This window comes from Phascolarctos cinereus, unplaced genomic scaffold, assembly GCF_003287225.1.
Source record: "Phascolarctos cinereus isolate Bilbo 61053 unplaced genomic scaffold, phaCin_HiC Scaffold_3;HRSCAF=262, whole genome shotgun sequence".
Lineage (NCBI taxonomy): Eukaryota > Metazoa > Chordata > Mammalia > Diprotodontia > Phascolarctidae > Phascolarctos > Phascolarctos cinereus.
The window spans coordinates 195378877-195395571 of record NW_027555736.1 but is presented as its reverse complement, the minus strand read 5'-3'; positions in this window follow the sequence as shown (position 1 = coordinate 195395571).

Sequence of the window (16695 nt, the reverse complement as noted above, 5' to 3'; positions counted from 1 at the left end):
CTTATCTCCCTAGAGCCTCTTATGGTTGGTAAGCAAATGAGTCCAAGAAAAAAACAAAGCTAAGAGGCAAGGTCTTTATCCTCCACCCTTCTGGCAAACATCCCTGCTTTTTATATGCAAATGTGTCCAGCCACAAAGCCTTGGGCATTTAACTAAATTTAGGAAAGTGCTTTGCAAATCTTAAAACAATATATAATTGTGAGCCCTTATTTTAATGTTGATGACAATTTATTTAACATATAAAGAGGAAGCCTATTACAGTAAAAAATATCACTAGGCCTTAGAGCAGCCAAAAGTTAGCCTCTCTGAAAAGCAGTTTCCTCATCTATAAAATGGAGATTATAAAATAATACCTGGAGTATATATATATCTCACAAAATTTTTGTGAGGGTCAAATAAGATTATTTATGTAAAATACTTGTAAATTATCCAAACCATCTACATAGAGTGAGGTAATAGAAAGAATGATGAACCTGGACAGCAAATTCAGGTTTGAATCCTGGTTCAGCTATTTATTACCTGTGTGACCTTGGATAAATCAATCTTCCTGTGCCTGTCTCCTTATTTTTTAAATGAGGGGTTTAGATTAGATGACCTCTAAAATCTTTTCCAACTTTAAATCTGTGATCTTATAATTATGTTTACTTCTTTTATAGTCCATATAGTATCTAATATAGTGCTAGACACATAGTCTGAAAAGATACTGAAAAATTGAAATGGAATTGAATGGAATTGACCAATAGGTCATGTAAAGCCTTAATTAAATACCTGGCCAGGGCCTCTCCTAAGTACTGACGATACAAGGAAAGGCAAAACAAAGAAAAAAAGTAATCATATGTGAGTATACAAATGTTTGTCTATTTATACAAAATATACTGGGATCAGGGATAGTGATTTTATCAGTGTAGAAAGCCCTTCCTTTGCAATTTATAATGTCTCCTAGGGCAGAGGAGTAAAACACTTCCTGTAGCCCCCAACGCTTCCCAGTGAGATCTGAACCAGATCAAAATGTAATTGGGAAATATTAAGTAAAAATATAATAGAACATAGGTAATGTATATATGTGATTTTCTAAGTGAATATGTGACTGGCAGGGATCCTTATGTATGACTTAGTGGCCCCCATTTTCTATCAGAGCTCAATACCTCTGGCCTAGATCACTAAACTGAAAACACACAGTGAGTTCATGTCAGAAGCAAGATTTGAAACCACTTCTTTGGGGCTCTTCAGCCAGCTCTATATCCATTTGTGATACTTCTTATAAAGTAAATATTTTGATACCTATAAAATATATATAATATAAATGTACATATTAATATGTAGGGCAGCTAGGTGGCACAGTGAATATGTTGAGGTTTAGGGGTGCTGGGACCCCAAATCACAACACGCAAGTCCTGCTTAAATGAATTCAACCCAAGCCTTCTTTCATCCAAAGACAAGGTTTATTAGAACATCCACCATATTGGCCAGATTCTTAAGGTATCTAAGCATTTGTGTCACTAATGCAAGCTGGCCAAATCTTAAGAATCTGAGCCCTTGGCTAGATTATAAGAATCTGAGCACTTTAATGGAGACAAGATGAATCTTATATACAGAAAGACTGTGGGAGGGATCCAGGAGTGGCCAAGTAGTCTGGGGTGACTGGAGGAGATGTCTAAGGAGGATCTGGATGGGAATGGCCAGTAAGTTGGGGTGAGCAGAATGCCAGAGACCTGGACTAGGCCAAGGGAGAATGGAGTCTCCATAGGATTAAGGGTGGGAAATGATCAGGGGCCAATGGGAGGGGGTAACAGAACAGAATTGGGAGACTGGGTTTAGCAACAAGGAAAGGCCAGTTAAGTGGCCTCAGGCAAATGCCAGAGATTTGAGAAAAGTCCAAGGATTTTCCTTTTTGGGGTCCAGATCCCAAAGACATGGTCTTTTCCTTTTAGGGGTTCAGATCCCATCCCTATCATATAGAGTGCCAGCCCGGAGTCAGGAAGACTCATTTTCCTGAGTTCAAATCTGGCCTCAGACACTTACTGTGTGACCCTGGGCAAGTCATTTAACCTTGTTTGCCTCAGTTTCTTCATCTGTAAAATGAGCTGGGGAAGGAAATGGAAACCACTCCAGTATCTTTGCCAAGAAAACCCAAAAGGGGTCGCCAAGGGTCAGACACGAATGAAACAACATATAAATATACATGGATATTTATACACACACAGAAAATGATAATCTCTTCAGGAACTTTATAATTATAAAGCATTTTATAATCAACTACTTTCCTAGGGAAGCAAACTAAGGCACTATACTAATTGACGGGAGCAGGAAGAGTCCTGTATTCTTGTCTCTGATTTGGTCCATTGAACCTCTACCTCTTCTTCCCAAGCTGTCCTGCTCCACACCTTCTCTCAAAGCTCAGTCTACTGAATATAGCTATACCCAGAATTCTCGACATGTTTTTTTCCTTACATTTCTTTATTAGCAACAGTCACTTGGGGTTTGAACTCATGTCATCTGTAATGTGAATGGAGACCAGATGCCTTTCCTGAACTCAACAGAACAAGGGGGAAAGTCGCTAAGCTCATCTCACCATGATCAGAACTGCTGCTTACAGCAACACCCACTGCTGGTGACAGGCTGCATGGAGCCCTGCCAGTGCTGATCTAGCAGTCTATGCCAGCTCAGCGAGTCAGAAAAAGGTTTCAGATGCGCCAGATTGCTCAGAAATCCCCGTCAGTTCCTGGGCAGAATAATTGCTATGTTCCCTAGGAGCAAGGAACCAAGAAGAGAGAAAGAAGCCACATCCCAGGAATGGATGATGCCTTTCATTTCCCTGGCTCACAGCAGCAGGTTACTGCTTAGAAAAGAAATATAGCAGGATGGTACCAGGGGCTACGAGGCAATGGGTAACTAGCTGCGATTCAACAACACAAGAGGGAAAAACAATTGTGGGAAGGAATTCAAGACAGACAAAAAGAATAACAGGAGGGGAAAAAAACCAATGTGGGGTGTGGAGCAAGAAATGGTTTTCATTGACTGGGGTTTTAGAGAAACTGACATGTTTTTTATGAATATTTACAAAAACAGTTAGAAGCTGTATCTCTTGCCCACCCAGCTTCCACCCCCAGGCCTATTGGTAGGGATTACATGATGCTTAAGCTCTGGGTAGCTCTGGCTGCCCAGAACCACTTTCTTTCCAAGGTTACCATCACTGAATCCACCACGTCTGGTTGCCAGAACACCGAGATGTACCACAGCTGGGAAAGGTTTGTACAAGGAGGAAGCCAGGCCTGAATTTCTCTGCAAAGGCTATGTCATGCCATCAAAAAGAAAAAAGAAAGAAGGGAAATAATAGATAATGGAAAGGTGGCAGGTGGTATCAGCGGGAAAGCATTAAAGAGATAACCATCTGTCCATGATTGTTAGGCAAAAGACCTGTATGGAGACAAAGAGATAAATTAATCTACTCTCTGATGTCATTTCCAAACTTGTTTTTCACAGAAAGACTTGAATGCTGATCTAGAGTCTGCCAAGGAATAAACTACATCCTGAACATAGGCACTTGTAAGAAAGCACAATAAATCATCAGGGGCAACAGACTTTTGATGTTCCATAGCAATCCAAAGGCCCAGCACCTTTCCAGATTCACAAAGAAAAGGGTAAAGTTTTTCATAGCATTTCTCAAGTTCAAATGACCTGCTTACAATACAGTAATTCTTGCCCATTTGGCATCAGATTATCCAGCCGACTTATTTTCCCAAACCTACTTCTTTTCCTCCTCCCTTCAGCCTTTGGTCCATTTTACTGCTTGTTAACAACTCCGCCCAAATGGACGTGGAAAGAAAAGAGGAGATTTTCTAATCAATTCTTATTTGCCATAATAAGATACTAGTGAGGAAAGAGAGTGGAACTAATTGCTAAAATGAAGTGTGGGGTACAAGTATGTTTTAAGTTGCCATGACCACCCTTGGGCATTGTCCTGAATGACTTTCTGGCTGAGTGTTTCTAAATTCAATCCAATCCAACACAAGCATGTGAAGCACCTACTATACATAAGGCCCTGTGCTATGCCATTGGAGTCGCAAAAAAAAAAAAAAAGACGAAATTAAAGCACAATCTTTGCCCTCTGGAAGAATATCTTCTACTGGGGACAAACCATAGAAAAGTAATCATGTGAAGAGGAAGACAGAGCTAAGCAAGGGAAATAGAAAGAGTTTCCAGTAGAAGATGGCCCCTGATTTGAACCTTGGGGGAAGCTAAGTGACAGAGAAGAGAAAACCACATTCCATTCCAAATTATGGGTGATTGTTTAGGAATATCTCAAGAACTACAGTAAGCATTCATGAAGTGTGTCTCAAGTCCCTTCAGATTTTCCTCTTCTCAGCTATTTCTTTCCTCCAATTTTTTTTTAAATTATGAAAACAGAAAAAGGTTATTTAACCCAATGAAGTTTTCTGGGCAGTTATATTTTAACATGACTTTTTTTTTTTAAATTCAAACCTGTGATTTCATAGCTGTAGGCAACAACTAATGTGGAAATCCCCACTGCTGTTGAGTTATAGATCAAAAACTCAGATGTCTTAGAGAGTCATCTGGAGACACTGAGATGTTATATGCCTTGCCTTTGGCCACAGAGCTAGGGTGTGTCAGAGGAAAAACTTGAGGCTAGGTCTTCATGACTCTGAGAGCTGCTCTTCTATCTACACCACACTGCCTCTCAAATGCTGCCATAACTTTTTTAATTATATGTGACCCATGATCCAGACTATCAAAGCTTTAAGTTTATCTGGACTAAACCCAATCCTTGCAACTACTCTCAAATTACAATACTTTTCTTGGATCACAGTGACTCCACCTACACTTTACTCTGCGAAAATCTCTGCATGTGGTATCTGCAGACATTGATTGATAAAGAGGGTACCCAGATTCCATACAAGTACTCCAGATAATATGTGTTAGGTACAAGCTAACTTTTATTCCACCAAGAGAAAATGGAAATAATCATTAAAACCTATAAACAATGCATCATACATAAAAATGACTCAAAACAACCAATACAACCCTCCCTTTCTAGTGATTCCCACTTTACGCAAGGCTCTAGATTTCTCCCAATTAATAGCCTCACCCTAAAATTTGGACTGCCTTCAAAAGAGAACTAGTTTGGGGGCGTGATTTGGCTTCTCACCTATGGGGAAATCAACTTACCAGGCTGCTAGACAGTCAAGCCCCTAACATTCTAATGAGTGTCACTTTCCAAAGGGATGCTTGCAATATCCCAGACTCACTGCATCATCCTGTGATTTGTATTGCCCTAGAAGGGAAAACACACGTGGTACTCTTATACAGGAAACCTCTCCCTGTCTGCTGGACTCACATCACTGAAATAACTCATTCTAATTGTGAGGTGAGAAGCAAGCTGGTGCAATGGATAGGAACAGGACTTAGAGCTAAATTCAAACCTGCCTGTGACATGAATTGACTGTGTTATCCTGGGCAAATCACTTCACCTCTCCATATTTTTAAGGCACTCTCTAAAACTATAAGTTGCAGAAAAGGTACCAACCTGGAAGAGGGAGCTTCCTCAGCTGGGAGATCCATGTACCAATGAAATTTACAGATCAAGTCTTTATCTCTTTACCAAATAAGAAGTATAAAGTCCAGGTCATTTTTCAGCCTATATTATGACTGCAGTTACTTCTGGCACCAGCGGCCGAATGTGACATCCTCCTGTCTTGCCAAAAATCACACTAACCAGAGAATTTCCCTTTTCTTGATAGAAAACCTAATCCCTAAATTCTCAAACTTGGGGTTACTTGCATGGCAACCTCTGAATCTTATGCTACTCCCTAAAAATCTCATTTTTTTCTACTAGAAGGCTGGATGTCTGGATCATATGACCTAGGAAAACTTCTCTAATTAAAAGGCTGTATTATAGGGCTCTTGAACTTGAGGCTGGTAGAGAAGCAACCCTCAGGAACTTTCGCCACTTTGCCACATGGCTCTTCTCAGCCCCACCCCCGTAGCCTCTGTATGGGGCCAGGAACAAATAATTGTTTTAGAAACCTATTGGTTTCTTTTGGTTGCAATCACTTATTTTGCATGGTTTGGTATTAAGTTCATAAGATCTTGCTGTATTCTTTAATTCTTCATGACAAATGAACATATCCCACGGGGGACATCAGGGTACCTTTGCTGAACAGTCACTTTTCCCAAGTTTAACCTGGATTATAAAGAGTAGGGGTTGGGTTTTTTTGTTGTTGTTATCGTTTAGTTGTTCCGTTGTGTCTGACTGTGACCCCATTGACCACAGCACATCAATACTGTCCATGGGGTTTTCTTGGCAAAGATACTGGAATGGTTTGCCATGTCCTTCTCCAATGGACTGAGATAAGTAGAGATAAGGGATTTGCCCAGTCACACAACTAGCAAATGTCTGGGGCCGAATTTTATCTCGACTTCAGGCCCAGTGTCTTATATCTACTGAGCCACCCAGCTGCCTCCAGTAGGTTTTTAATGAGGCTTAAAATGAAACAAGTTCCTAGGCCATTTAAACATGTTGATCTCCACTTCTCTGAAAAAGTTCTTTACCTTCTGTGACATGTAGAATATTTAAGTTTAATTGCAGTACTCAACGTCCATGTGGGAATTTCTATAATTCTGAAACGATTCTGCTTCTCAGTATATCACTATATTTGTTAGAACTCAACATTTCCTAAATGAGGTGAAGACTTCCACAGGTATCTCAAGAAGGTGCCTTGGCTCCTCTGAACTTTTCCTGATAATTGTTTTGGTATAGGCTTGAGTGAAAATATCATGAGTAAAAACTGTCTTTTCACTGTTAGGTGTCCCAGCCACACTGTCCCAAAAATGTTCTCTCTCCCTGCGATACCCCACTCACCTGGTGTGTGCTCTGTCCTCCTCGCCCACAGCCACAGCCCGGGCTCACCTCCCTCAAGCACCACTAGGCCTGGCTTCCCAGAAACAGCGACGTTAAAGGGGGTTGGGGAGGTGGGGGAAGGGGTCCCCTTCAATCTTCCCCCACTCGGAGTCTGCTATTCCTTAGAAGAAAATTTGTGAGGTAAAAGTTCATGAGGTGAAAGTTTGTGAGGTGAAATTTCTTGAGGCTTCCTCAGCTTTCCAAGGGAGGTGCCCTCGGGGCCTACAGTTTGTTGATTCAGTGGATTCCGTTGATTCAATGTCTACATTTCACTCTGGCAGAACCTTAGCCCCTCAAGGTCTTGTCTTTTCTGAGGTTCTTTCTGGTTATCTTAGGAGAACAACTGCTTTATCCCTTTATTTTTGCTGCTCTGTGTTCATTTTGTGGCTGTTTTCCATCTGTTTGTGGAAAAAATCTGGAGAGCCTGGGAATTTCTGACCTACTCCGCCATCTTCCCAGAATGCTCCCTAATAATAATAATAAAATGGAGGGAAATTCACAAACAGTAATTATAACTTTAAATGTGAATGGGATGTTTGTAGCAACTTTCTTTGTGGTGACAAAGAACTGGAAATTACAGGGATCTTCATCAATTGGGGTATGGCTGAACAAGTCGTGGAGTTTGGTTGTGATGGAATACTACTGTGCTAAAAGAAACAATAAGCTCAATGGTCTTAGAAAGGCATGGAAAGACTTGCACAAAATGATGAAGAGTGAAGTGAGCAGAACCAAGAGAACATTCTGTACAGTAATGTCAATATTGTTTTAAGAATGACTTTAAGCAACAGTCATTTTGGCTATTATAAATGCACAAATTAAAAATAAAGGACATATAAAGAAAGATGTTATCTGCATAAAGAAGAAGAACTGAGAAGTAAAACTGTGTATAAAATAATTTTACATGTGTATATATATGTATATGTGTGTGTATATATACACAGACACATACATACATATATATATTATATATTTGTGTCTAAGAGTAGCAATCTCTAGCTGAGGGGGAGGGGACAGGTGGAGAGAAGAAAAAAAGGAAAAAGAAGACATTTACATGATAACTTTGTTGTATATTTGGAGGGAATAGCAAGTTGTACATAGTAGTTTTACAGTTTCATGTGCAATCATCTTTTTTATGTTGTGTTTATGGAAATGCTTCTTGTTTTGTTTCACAAATTGAAAGCAAAACATTTTTTTTAAAAATTGTCTTTTACCATTCCTCAATATTCCAGTCTTAATATTGTCTTGCCTATGACAAGCATTTTTTTCTTCATAGTAATACTTAGTAGCTAATTTTTACTGATCTCCTTACTATTTTTCTAAGAATCCCATATCACATTGTTGGGGAATCAATAATAATCCTTAGATAACAGATCCTTCTGATGGTCTTTACTTGTTTTCTGAAGATTGAGTAAGCTGTTTCACAGCAATAATTTGTCATTCTTAGACCTCTTTTTTAATTTTCATTTGGACCATGTTTTCCTTTGTGCTTCAGGTTGATATGATTTCACTGTGAACTTGATCTTTGAAGTACTTGAGTTTTGCAAAGCAACAGCTACTGCATCTTAAACAATCATTGAAAGATGCTCTTTGAGAGCTACAATTTTTGCATATTTCCTTGGAATAAAAGCCAGTTTTTAAAACTATAGAATTAAAATACAATAAAAGAAAGCAATGAAACATATAGGTATGACACAAAATCCAACATTCAATTGACAAATAACTAGCAAGCTGGGAAAACCAATTCAATCCAGTTGCATCTGGTCAATGCCAAATGTTCCAGATCAGCCCATTGTCAGAAGTACACATGCTTAACCATTGCTATCACAAATGGTACCTCAGGAGCTTTTCAGAAGCAAATCAAATGGGAAAAAAAAAAAAGATTGAGCAGGTATATGGCCTTTCTTTCATAGGATCTTAAAAAGGAATGGTTCCACCAACACAATCTGCTATACAGTGGTGGCAGACTACCAGTCCATCTCTGAGATAACCCCATCCAGTGAAATCTACCCTTGAGACACCAAGGGACATATTTATACTCTCAACAGGAAGATAGAGTCAAAATTTTAAACAAAGACTCTTCACTCTTCTCCCATCATCAAGTTGATGGGAGAACTCCCTTGATTGAACCCTTACATATGTATTTTGTATGAGATGACAAGACTCATTAAAAAATTTTTTCAAAAGCATTTCCAGAATAATGTTTAAAAAATCAAGATCTAGAATTACTCATAGTAATATTTTGTTTTTAAATTAAAAGACATTTTAATACACATTCAGTAGCAAAGCTGAATGCTAAAACATTACTGAAGGCATTTTAAGTAAATTGGAGCCTCAGTATAATGTTATCCTTGGGATTCCTGGCATAGAGCCTCAAATTTAGAAGGCACCATGAAGGATCTTATAGAAGATCTAATTTTATAGATGAAAAAAAAAAACCTGAAACCCAGAGTTTTAGATCATGGTCACCCATTACCCTGAAGGAGAAGAACAGGGATTCAAACCAAGGTCTTCTCACTCCAGACTTGTTGCTCTTATTTTATATCATGTTGCCCAAAGAAAGGAAAATACTGCCACTGCCACCAAAAGACTACATGGCCCATGTAGGACTCAATACATGATTTCTGATTTAGGAGGCCAGTGTCTTATCTATTTGCATCCAGAGTCAGCCATAGCATCGATGCTTACACAAAATATCATTTTAACAAGATTCTCTTGGTTCTTCCCTAACTAAACCTGCCCAGATAAGGAATAGTGGTACAGCAAGACAACAATATATGTATTTCCTTCCTTGAATATCTTTCAAAATACAAGTGGCATTGATTTGCCCATAGTTGTTAGGCAGAAGACTTTCATGGAAGCAATGGAATGGGCTCGTTGACTACTTGTGGTCTTTCCCGAACAGCTGCTTTTCTTTGCTTTTCCTTGGACAACCTTGAAATGCTGAATTATATTCTTGTAATATATAAACTACGCTTTGAGAATGGATATTTTAAGAAGCCACAATAATTCTTTGAAGCCCAGACCAGGGTCTTTGGGGTCCAGTAACCAATATCAAAGCTTCAGAGGAACCATTGAAAAAGTGTCTTGTTCTGTGGTTAGACAATTGGTATCTTTAACCCAACAAATTACTTGCCCGATGCATTCTGTAACCTAAAAAATTAATGTAGTTACTGTGTTACCAGCTAACTAATAGGATGTCATTTAAATATTGGGGAATTCATGGCTTCTTGTTCCTGGACTCATATTCTGAGACTACATTAAAAGATCTTAGACTCTCAGAGTTTCAAAGAACCTCAGAGGTCATGTAGCCTAGTGCTGTCAAACTCAAATAGAAACTGATCCCTGAGGTCAACATTTTAACATAGAAAACCACAAATTAACATTGTCTATGTTATACTGTACTTTTATTTATTTTGTTAAACATTTCCCAATTACATTTTTTGTGTCTCCTTTACCAAGCTATTGACTCATTTTTCATGATTTTCTTACATCATTCTCATTTCTCCTCCCAATTTTTTCCTCTACCTCTCTTACTTGATTTTCAAAATTCTTTTTGAGCTCTTCCATGGTCTGAGACCAATTCGTATTTTGCTTGGAGGCTTTGGATGTAGGAGCTCTGGCTTTTTCTTCTTCTGAGTGTGTGTTTTGATCTTCCTTGTCACCATAGTAACTTTGTATAGTCAGAGGGGTTTTTTTTCTGCTATTTGCTCATTTTCTCAGCCTATTACTTGAGTTTTAACTCTTTGTTAAAGTAGGGCTCTGCTTCTAGGGGAAGGGGCACACCGTCCCAAGCTTCAGGTGTTTTGTGTATCTATTTTCAGAGATACTTTTAGGGACCTGTAAGTTTTCAGTTCTTCCAAGGTGGTATGATCTGGGGAGCGGTATTTACTCCTCTCCTGGCCTGTGCTCTGCTCTGTGAGTGACCACAAGCACTCTTTTCTGCTCTAGAACTATGAGGAAGGTTCCTCCTCCACTGTGGCCACAAGCTCTGCTATGCTAATGCTCCTCCTCATCCTGCAGCTGCCACCCAGGACTGTGACCTGGATCCAAGTATGGACAAAGCAACAGAGTCTGCCTCACTGCTAGCAAAATGACCCCTGAAATCTCCTTCTGACTAGTTGTTCGACCCACTTACCATCTGTGGGCTGAGAGCTCTGGAAGTAGCCACAGTTGCTGCTTCTGCTGCTGCTGATTCAGTCACTCTCAAGGCCTGCTCCTGGTTTGCTATGGCAGAGGGTATGCTGGACTGCACTCCACCCTCATCCAGGTGCAACAGACCTTTCTTGATGACCTTCTAAGTTGTCTTTGGCATCTGTGGTCTGAGAGGTCTGGAAACTGCCACTGCTGCGAGTGATTCAGTTGCCCCAAGGCCTGCCCTGGGTTTGAGTGGCTGGTCTGTGCTGGTACAGACTTCCCTGTTCAGTTGTTTCAGTTGTGTCCAACTATTCATGACCCATTGGGGATTTTCTTGGCAAAGATACTGGAGTGGTTTGCCATTTCCTTCTCCAGCTCATTTTTCTGATAAGGAAACCGAGGCAAATAGGGTTAAGTGACTTACCCAGGGTCACACAGCTAGTAAGTGTCTGAGACCAGATTTGAACTCAGTAAGATGAGTTTTCCTGACTCCAGGCCTGGCATTTTATCCATTGTGCCACCTAGCAACCCCTGTTAGTATCAAGAATTAATAAAAGACACAGGTTCATCAAGTTTTATATAACTAATAATTCTTTAAGTTATATGTGTGTATGTGTGTGTGTGTGTGTGTGTGTATATATATATATACACATACAGACTCATAAACATCATAGAGTTTAAAGTCATACAGATTTACATTTTATATATAGTGCTATTAGTCTTATACTTTATATAAAAATAATGAAAAGAGCTTTACCTCATCCACCAACAAATTAGAGCCATTTGGGGCATATTATGCATTTATGTAGTGCTAACAGGTTTACATAGGGCTTTACAAACACCTCAGTTAATCTTCACAGATGTTCTGTGAGGTGTGAGTAATGCAGGAATTATTGTTCCCATTTTACAGATGAGGCAACTGAGGTTCAGAAAAGTTAAGGGACTTGCTCAGGATCACACAGCTCTTACATAGAAGAACTTGGATATGTACACTTTCTCTCCTGACTGAAAAGGGCAATGCCATCTCTACCCTATCACATTGCCTACCAAATTACAAAGTATTTTCATTTGGTAGGGCAACTGTCTGATTGCTAATAAAGATAAAATTTTAAATGTAGCAATTGGGAGCAACCCATACTCACATATAGGTCCTCCAAGACAAGGTACCCCACATTCTAGGTACTCCATGGATCTGTATACACTCAGATACTATTTTGTGTTTTCTTCTACTATCCAGAGAACATAATTAGTTCAAAGCAGAAATATTTAATGAAATAACATAGTAAAAAAATTAGTAAAGCATTTTCCCCAAAACTAGGGCAAACTTTCCCATGAACACATATATCATCAATGGGAAAAGTGAGCACTCTTAGGTAACGTGTGAAGGAATGTATGCCAGAAGGCCATCCACATGGAGGGCATGCCCATATGGGAAACATGTATGGGGCAAGGCACATAGAGACACACACATAAGTACTAATTGTGGCCAGAGTGCACACATGAAGATGAACCCCACTGGGGAAAATGTGATTCTTGGGTACATGCATGAAGGTTTCCTCTACATAAACAAGAAGACACTATAACGCTTGATAAAATTCCTTACTAGACCTTATGCTTGCCATGCTTCTAAATATAAAGTTTGAAGACAGAGAATAAAGTAGCCAAAGCCATTTGGTATCTCTGATCCAACAAATTATTTGCCAATGTACTCAACAGCCTAGAAAATTAATGTAGTTTCTGGGTTAACAGCTAACTCATAGGGTGTCATTTGTATATTGGACAATTCATAGTTTGTTTTTTTTTCTTTTTTTATTAATTTATTTTGATTTATCAACAATCACTTCCATATGCTTTTGAGTTTAAAGTTTTTCTCCCCTTTCCTACCCACCACCCTCCCCAAGACGGCACAAAATCTGATATAGGCTATGCATATACATTCTTATTAAACATATTTTCACATTAGTGATGTTGTAAGTAAGAATTAGAACCAATAGGAGGAACCACCAGAAAGAGGAAACAAAAGTCAACAGAAGAAAAAAAATAGCAAATAGTATGCTTCAATCTGCATTCAAACTCCATGGTTCTTTTCTTTGGATGTGGATAGTATTTTCCATCATGAGACCTTTGGAGATGTCTTAGAGCCTTGTATTTCTGGGAAGGGTTAAGTTTATCAATATTAGTCATCGCACAATGTGGCTGTTATTGTGTACAACATTCTCTTGGTTCTGCTCACTTCACTCAGCATAATAGCTTATTGTTTTAGACTTATATTCTGAGATTGCATTAAAAAAATCATAGATCATAAACTCTCAGAATTGGAAAGAACCTCAAAGATCATCTAGGCTAATGGTATCAGTCTCAAAAAGAAAGCAATCCCTAAGGCCAGTATTGTGATTTGTATACTGGTATTGTGGGAAGATCATTGGGTGTAGAATCAAAAAGATCTTGGTTCCAATAACAACTCTGCTACCTCTGTGAACATGGCAAGAAATTTCATCTCTCTAGTCTCCAATTTCCTTATCTTTAAATGACAGGTTTGCATGTATGATCTTTTAGGTACCTTCCAACACTAAAATCATACATTCCTAAAGCTATTTTACCCCAGACTTAGAGCTGGATCACAACATTTCTCAAAAACATCCCCTTCTCTTTTCTGATACTACCATCCCCTTAGCCTAGCCCCTCATGTCTGAGCTGTAGTCTTCCAGTTCAGGTTTCTTCCCACTGCAGTCCATCCTCCATTCAGCCAATGAAGTGAGCTTCCAAAAGCACAGCTCTGACTGTGTCACTCCCTACCCAATAAAGTCCAGTGTCTCCCTATTATTTCCAAGAGCAAATATAAAATTCTTTGTTTGTCTTTTAAAACCTTATCCAGTTCTACCTTTTCATCCTCCACATACTCCACCATGCAGCAACACAGGCCTCCTTGCTATTCCTCACCCAGGACAATTCATCTCCTGACTCCACACATACATTTTGACTGGCCATTCGGCATGCCTGGAAAAGCTTTCCCTTCTCCTGTCTGTCTCCTGTCTCCCTGGCTTTCTTCAAGTCTCAACTAAAATCTCACCTTCTGCAAGAAGCCTTGACTAGTTCTTCCTTAGTAGTAATGCCTTCCCTCTGAGACTGCTTCCAATATATTTTGTAGATATCTTGTTTGCACATACTTGTTTGCATGTGGTCTCCCCCATTCGACTGTAAGCTCCAGAAGGGCAGGATCTGCCTTGCCTTTCTTTGTATCCCTAGGACTTAGCACACTGCCTGCTACAGAGTAAGCATTTAATAAATGCTGGTTGACTTAACCTGCCAATCTAGCACGGAATTTGCAGTCAAATGACCTGGGTTCAAAGGCCAGCTTTAACACTTATTAACTGTGGGACTTGGAGTAAGAGCTTCAGTCCCTGGTACTCCATCGGCAAAATGAAAATAATTTCTGCCCTGACTAGCTCATTGAATTATTATTAGGATCACCTAAAAGAACACATAAAGAACTTTACAAACTATAAAGTGTTGCATAAATGTTATTATTATTATTATTATTACTATCCACGTTCATACAGAGGAATTTACTTGAATTGTCTGGTAAATTTTTTCCTTTGCTCTCTGATGTGTTTGCTTTCGGCTTAGAATGTACTTTGCTATGTGAATTCATTGTGGAATGAGCATTTGACAGTAACAGAGTCAAGCTGTAGACATATTGCTTTGGGAACTCTTTCCCCACTAACGGATGAAGATCAGGAGCATCGCTTGAACCTAAAAATAATTTGCCATGGACTAACAATATTTAAGAGAGCAGAGAGATATAATTATAGGCCAGCGTCCTTTCTCTGAGGAGAAGGGAATGGCCATCCTCTGGCCTCCTAACTTCTGATCCTCTCCTGGCAGGAATGAAAGTGTCCCTTGGAGAAAGGTGGGCAAAGGATATCTAGATACCTATTCATGGATGTGCTGAATCCAGCTCTAACCAGAGCCCATTGTTACATTCTCAATATGAGAATTTACACCTTGGAAATCAGAAAAATGTTACAAATCAAGGCTTGATTTATTGTTTTCTCATTTGTCTAGAGTACAGGAATGGGGAACTTGCGGCCTCCAGGCTGCATATAGTACTCTAAGTCCTCAAGTGTGGCCCTTTGACTGAATCTAAACTTCAGATCAAAATCAGATCCCTGAAAGGATTTGACCTGTGAAGTTTGGATTCAGTCAAAGGGCTGCACTCTAGGACCTAGAAGGCCATATGTGGCCTCGAGGCCGCAGATTCCCCACCCCTGGCTCTAGACTTAAGAAAGTATTAATAGTTAAAAGTGAATTGTAGATACATTTTTTTTCCTAAGAAGGATGGATATTAAACATTTACCAATACATCCCTGTATCTATTCATGCCTCATGGTGAGCCACATTCAGATGCACCCATATGAATATATAACCTCTCTGGGCCACAAAATACTGCACCACACCCTTACACAGAGACTGGACCATGTCACTCCTCTGTTTGAAGTTCTTCAGTGGTTCTTTCTTGCTTATGGAGAAAAATTCAAAGCCCCTTTCCTGGCACTGAAGGCCCTCCATCACCTGGCACCACCCCACTTTTCCAGTCTAACCTCATTTTATCTCTTCTCCATTTGTTCTGTGCTCTAGTCACACTACACCTTCAAGCATGCATTGTACTCTCACACTTCCATGTCCTCCTCAGACTATATTCTATATTCTATGTTCTATATTCATAGAAAATCTCTCTTCCTTTCTTTGCTTAGTGAAATTCCTACCTTAGCTTTTAAACCCAGCTGAGGTGCCCCAGTTATCACAATGGGTAACAACCTTCTCCTCAAGACCTCACATCGCCTTTTGTTTGGGGATTCTACAATAGACACATATCTTGTTTTGTAACTCTACAATGGCAGCTAGGTGGCACAGCAGTTAGAGGGCTGGCCTAAAGTCAGGAAGATCTAAATTCAAATTCAGCCTCAGACATTTACTAACCAGTAGGGTCACCCTGGACAAATCACTTAAACTGTTTGTCTCATTTTCCTCATCTGTACAATGGGGATAATAATAAAACCTTCCTCCCTGGATTGTTGTCATCCCAAATGAAATAATAGTTGTAATATGCTTAACACAGTGCCTGGCACAGAGTAAGTGCTACATATATGTTAGCTACTACTATCACTATTATTATTGTTATTATTATTATTATTGCTATTATTGTTGTTGTTGTTCAGTTGTATTCAACTCTTCAAGACCCCTTTTGGGGTTTTCTTGGCAAAGATACTGGAGTGGTTTCCATTTCCTTCCCCAGCTCATTTTAAAGATGAGGAAACTGAGCCAAACAGGGTTAAGTGACTTGCCCAGGGTCACACAGCTAGAAAGTGTTTGAGGCCAAACTTGAACTCAGGAGGTTGAGTCTTTCTGACTCCAGACCTAGCATTCTATCCACTGCACCATCTAGCTGCCCCCTATCACTATTATTACAGTGGACTTACCAATTAAAATCCCACCTTCCGAAAGAAAGTGCAGATTATATTAGCTGAAACTGTATTCGTGTTTCATGTCCCTTTGTAATCTCCTTTAGCGCATGTACTAGAGTAGTCCTCTGTATACAGTGGGTGCTTATTAAATGTTTGTGGCAGCATATGGTATTGTGT